At 39.3% G+C, this 6,266-nt stretch overlaps 1 long non-coding RNA gene across 1 annotated transcript; it reads left to right on the top strand.

Annotated features, from left to right (window-relative positions):
* The first annotated feature begins 3,529 nt into the window (after positions 1 to 3,529).
* LOC115539735 (uncharacterized) lies at positions 3,530 to 4,211 on the top strand. The gene is made up of 3 exons (XR_003976005.1): positions 3,530 to 3,661; positions 3,747 to 3,820; positions 4,077 to 4,211. It is a non-coding gene; the product is annotated as an uncharacterized LOC115539735 (long non-coding RNA).
* Positions 4,212 to 6,266: the final 2,055 nt, after the last annotated feature.

Genomic DNA, 6,266 nt, shown 5'->3' with positions numbered 1-6,266 from the left:
CAAGTACAGCGAAACAGGTATAATATCAGATCAAAGTTGATAAAAATGTCATCATGTTGCTCATATAGGCATGTTCCTTATGAAATACTGTAATATTATTGAACATGCCACAAGCACAACCACTGCTCCAGTGCTCCCTTTGAGCTGCACTGTGGCTGCCCACTGCTTTGGGTGAGCCAGTGTGTCCTTAATAATGTCACACCTCCGAGTGTGTGTGTTCCAGAAAGGGTGGAAAGCAGAGAAAGCCTCCCCCCCACACCCCTCTTCTTAATTTATTCCTAGTCCTCATTTAGTGTGGGTGCATTGATTTGATGAAAGGGGCGAACATACTAATTATTGACCAAAATGTTTCAATTGGGCACAATTTCTATGTGTCAATCCAGAACTACACACAGGACAACAGGACCCAAGGGATCATGGAGAAGAGCCAGTGGGACTTGAAGAAAGTCAGGCTCCAGGGCAGGCGCTTCAAGAGGATGGACGATTTTGTGGCCATGCATAAAGTCAGCACCAATGCCCTGCTAAGGGAATATGCTAACTCACTGAAGGAAAGGAGGAAGCAGAAGGTGATATGCTATTTCTACTTAAAAACGTATGTATACACTCAGTCTCTGACTCACTCACGCTCACTTACTAATTAACTCACTGGAAGAGGCAGTTTTTATGGACTCATCATACCACTGTAGATGTTTGTATATAAAGCATATAAAGTATGTGTATATTTCACATGAATGAACACAAAATCCTTGTATGCATGTATTTATGTGTAGACAATGAAATGTGTGTGCAAATTCTAGAGGTTAATTCTGTGAAACCGGCCATTCAAATCTTTGATTGGTTTTGTAGAGACATCAGGTGGAAACTGAGAAATGGAAACACAGAAGCCAAAGGAAACGGGGAGTGTACGTGGCACCAAGGAAGAAGGCATTTACCTTTCAGACAACAAAGGTAAATTAAAAAGTCATTGAAAACATTAGTGAGCATCCCTACTAAGGATACCAACAATTGTCTTGTGACTCAGTATGCCCATATATTTTTGAAATAAATACAGGCATGTCGGAATCACAGAGTAGTGTAATATTTAAGGAAAGGAATATTTCCCTTAGAGTTTTTTCATTGTTGTGTTCTGTACACTAAATCTTAGAATGCTGAACCTTTGAGCAATGCTGACTGCCCATCTGAAAGCCGCCCATCCTCAGCCCTCTGCCCTGTGAACGTCCTTCACCTGTCTTCACCTGAACATGCAAGTGTTCAGGTGAATGCTGATAGGCCAGGTGAAAGCCACTTGTCCTCATCTGACCTGCACGACCAACAGGTAAGGATTAGTACAATGGCATGGAAGGTAATGAACAAGACAGAGCTTACTAGCGCACACACAGACAGACAGACTATTTTTTATTTTTTTGCACCTTCACTTTGATTTTTCCCCTAACCCTAACCCTAGGCAGAAGAAAATGAGGATGCAATATAATTGCTTATTTTTTATAGCAGCTCTCATTTCAAATCATACACCATGGATCATAGACCTTAATTGCAGCATTGATTAAATGTTAATCCTGACTTTCAGTTAACCTTACTGTGGAGAAAGAGGTCGACAGAGGCGGTTGTTGCGGTACTGCCATCTCAAATTAAGGGTCGGAGCATCTATGTACACCACTCAGAGCTGCGTTCACTACGGCCACACCTGTGGTTGACAGGAGAGGTAGGCATCTTTAAACCTCTTCCTCTCACTGCTTGTCTGCACTGCTTACACGCTTAGCAATAGCAATCATACTGACGGGCGAACTAGTGAATAGTTGTTAGTTGCTGTACAGCTGCTACTCTGAGTGAGTGGTGCGCTCATAATAGGCCAAATACTGTATATATGCCAGAATGACGTTATTCATTTCAATGGCCAAAAAAGTGGTTTGCTTTCATGTGGTGATGCTGTGTGTTAATGTTAATCAAACATTATGTTGTGTTCATCAGATAATTCATGGATTGATGCATCTCAGTGCCTACACACACAATGTGGTAGACACCATCTACCTGATGGACCATTACACGGCAGGTGTGATTTTGTCTGGTGACAGGGCCACAGTACGCCGTCAAAGCTTACCTAAGGTAATATGTTCAGTGTCTGTTTGTGCATGTGATGGTATGTTGTGTGATGAGAATACTTACTATTAGGGATGGGCATAATTAATCGATGATCGATCATTGATCGTTAAGAAATGTGTTGATCAATTTATATTGTTATCGATCAAAAGGACGTTTTTTTATTTGGCATTGAGAAAACCTGTGTAATAAAGCAGACTACACCAACTCTTCTATTCCACATGGAATTCTATTCCGATTGAGCTGTTGTTCCACTTCGAATCGGACCGGAAGTGTCCATAAACGCGGGAGAATGAACAATCAATTTCCATTGCATTTTGAATATAGCATATAAATAGTTAATTTTAATATAAAAATATTAACAAATTATCGATTAATTGATCGTTAATTCTCCCGACGATCAACTAAGACAATTTAATCGAATGCCCATCCCAACTATACAGTCGTTCATGAAATAGCTGGGACGAGAAGCTTCAAGTCCACTTCATAAGGAAGCACTATGTATTTTCACTGTCTGAAAGCTTTCTTGCCCATGCCAACATTTCTAACAAATATGGTACCCAAGATAGACATCATGATACTCGATAGGTAAACAATTGACTTACATGTTCATTAAATCATCATCAAACATTGTTTTTTCATGCTGTAGGTAAACTTTGAAAACTATGAAGCGATGCTGTCATTCATCCATGTGAATGGGAATCATTGGAACATGCTGGTTTGTTGCCTTCTTAATTTTCACTCAGTAAGATGTTTGTTATCACATCGTGAAATAAAGTATTAATTACAGTATACCCTCTCTTCTTTCACAGTACATTCATGCAAAGTCTGGCACAGTCTTCCAATTGGATCCATCACCAGCATCCTCTGAGCTTGAGGACTCTGCACATGCCGCCACGAAAATACAGTAAATATTCAAGCTAGAATTCTAAACATTTGAAGTCATGTTCACATTCAACAATGGCAGCTGTTTCTTATTGTATGACCTCAGTAATCAGTGGTATGTTTGAAGATCTGTCCATATGCCTTATAAGTGAATACAAACTTTGCTAAAATGTATCTGTGAATGAACAATGTTTTGGTAGTGCCTAAAGAAATTATCACAACATCACGTTTCTTCAGGGAATACTTCAAGATGAGGAGAACATCACATGGGAAAACGGACTGGGTTGATGTTCAGTGGAAAGGAGGAGTAATGCCCCACCCAGTGCAAAGGGATGGTTGCAGTTGTGGCGTTATTGTTGTTGAAGTAAGTTGAACTATGTATAGTGGAAACATAATGTTTCTTTCATGTTTGCAGTGGTATAAATAAGGTTCCTTTTAGGTGTTTCTGCACACATGCAAGATTTCTGTAAACCCTCCCCGTCATGCATGAGTTGACATATGCTTAAGTTATCGTTTAAAAGAGGAAGACAATCTTCAATAACTACAGTGTTGTTTATTTAGATGGCCAGAGCAGTAATGGGAGCCTTCCCTCAGTTGCCCCAAATGCAATTTGAAACCACCAGGAAAGCCATGGGAGAATCTAGGAGGAATATGGGTCTCCAAGTCCTTGAGGCATCAGGTACAATAACTTAAATAATGAATAACTTAAAGGCACTCCACTTGAATTCAGATTAAATGTATTATGCAAATACACTTTCTTTCAGTCTTTGATGAAGAGACATGTGCAATGTGTGGAGCTGACAGGCCCCCTGGAGAAGCAACTGCCAACACAAACTGGGTGAGTTGTTGTGAGCAGCAGTTCAATGTGGAATCGTGATGTGACGTACAGTGTTAGTAGCAACTTACTAAGTTACTGTAATAAAATTACCCCAATGGTTAACAGCACTTATTCCTCCATGAGTTATATGTAATGCACTACCTTTCTTAAGTGACTTCACCGACGCTTGTGATATACCAGTTAAACTTAAGTGTTGCTACCAACTGACAAAATCATGTGCATGAATAAATCATGAATTCATTTTTTAATCCAACAGATCCAGTGTGATAAATGTGACCGGTGGTTCCATGCCGTCTGTTTAACCATGGACCCCAGGACACTTCAAGAGCTGAAGCAAAAGCAATGGCTGTGTGTGCTGTGCAAATAAATATTTTACCTGTTACCTGTCCTACAAGTGCCTCACGTCTTTTATATTACCTTTACATTTCTCTCGTTCCGTTGCTGCAACTTGCACCACATCCCATGAGCCCCAGCCAGCATGTCTCCTCTCCTTCTCTTCGCTGCTGTGTTGGCCTTAGTGCTGTGTGCAAGGCACCGACTGATATGACCACATTAACCGGTGTGCTGACTACGTGTACACAAGGAACCATGTGATTTTACTGTATAGATTTTGAGAAATTTTCATTTGAAAAACGTACACATGCATATTCTCGCCTTTGCAAATAGCATTATGTCAGCACTTTGAAGTGAGCTATAGACAGAATTTCACATAAGTTCAGGCACTTGTTGATATGACCATATTAACCGGTGTGCTGACTACGTGTACACAAGGAACCATGTAATTTTACTGTATGGATTTTGAGAATTTTTCATTTGAAAAACGTACACATGCATATTCTTACCTTTGCAAATTGCATTATGTCAGCACTTTGAAGGGAGCTATAGACAGAATTTCACATAAGTTCAGGCACTGACTGATATGACCATATTAACCGGTGTGCTGACTACTTGTACACAAGGAACTATGTGATTTTACTGTATAGATTTTGAGAAATGTTCATTTGAAAAACGTACACATTGCATATTCTCGCCTTTGCAAATTGCATTATGTCAGCACTTTGAAGGGAGCTATAGACAGAATTTCACATAAGTTCAGGCACTGGTTGATGTGACCATATTAACCGGTGTGCTGACTTCGTGTACACAAGGAACCATGTGATTTTACTGTATAGATTTTGAGAAATTTTCATTTGAAAAACGTACACATGCATATTCTTGCCTTTGCAAATTGCATTATGTCAGCACTTTGAAGTGAGCTATAGACATAATTTCACATAAGTTCAGGCACTGACTGATATGACCATATTAACCGGTGTGCTGACTACTTGTACACAAGGAACTATGTGATTTTACTGTATAGATTTTGAGAAATGTTCATTTGAAAAACGTACACATTGCATATTCTCGCCTTTGCAAATTGCATTATGTCAGCACTTTGAAGGGAGCTATAGACAGAATTTCACATAAGTTCAGGCACTGGTTGATGTGGCCATATTAACCGGTGTGCTGACTACGTGTACACAAGGAACCATGTAATTTTACTGTATGGATTTTGAGAATTTTTCATTTGAAAAACGTACACATGCATATTCTTACCTTTGCAAATTGCATTATGTCAGCACTTTGAAGGGAGCTATAGACAGAATTTCACATAAGTTCAGGCACTGACTGATATGACCATATTAACCGGTGTGCTGACTACTTGTACACAAGGAACTATGTGATTTTACTGTATAGATTTTGAGAAATGTTCATTTGAAAAACGTACACATTGCATATTCTCGCCTTTGCAAATTGCATTATGTCAGCACTTTGAAGGGAGCTATAGACAGAATTTCACATAAGTTCAGGCACTGGTTGATGTGACCATATTAACCGGTGTGCTGACTTCGTGTACACAAGGAACCATGTGATTTTACTGTATAGATTTTGAGAAATTTTCATTTGAAAAACGTACACATGCATATTCTTGCCTTTGCAAATTGCATTATGTCAGCACTTTGAAGTGAGCTATAGACATAATTTCACATAAGTTCAGGCACTGACTGATATGACCATATTAACCGGTGTGCTGACTACTTGTACACAAGGAACTATGTGATTTTACTGTATAGATTTTGAGAAATGTTCATTTGAAAAACGTACACATTGCATATTCTCGCCTTTGCAAATTGCATTATGTCAGCACTTTGAAGGGAGCTATAGACAGAATTTCACATAAGTTCAGGCACTGGTTGATGTGGCCATATTAACGGGTGTGCTGACTTGGTGTACACAAGGAACCATGTTATTTTACTGTATAGATTTTGAGAAATTTTCATTTGAAAAACGTACACATGCATATTCTAGCCTTTGCAATATTGCATTATGTCAGCACTTTGAAGTGAGCTATAGACAGAATTTCACATAAGTTCAGGCACTGGTTGATATGACCACATTAACCGGT

The sequence above is a fragment of the Gadus morhua genome, chromosome 1 (assembly GCF_902167405.1).
Source record: "Gadus morhua chromosome 1, gadMor3.0, whole genome shotgun sequence".
NCBI classification, from domain to species: domain Eukaryota; kingdom Metazoa; phylum Chordata; class Actinopteri; order Gadiformes; family Gadidae; genus Gadus; species Gadus morhua.
This window is presented reverse-complemented; position numbering and strand designations above follow the sequence as displayed.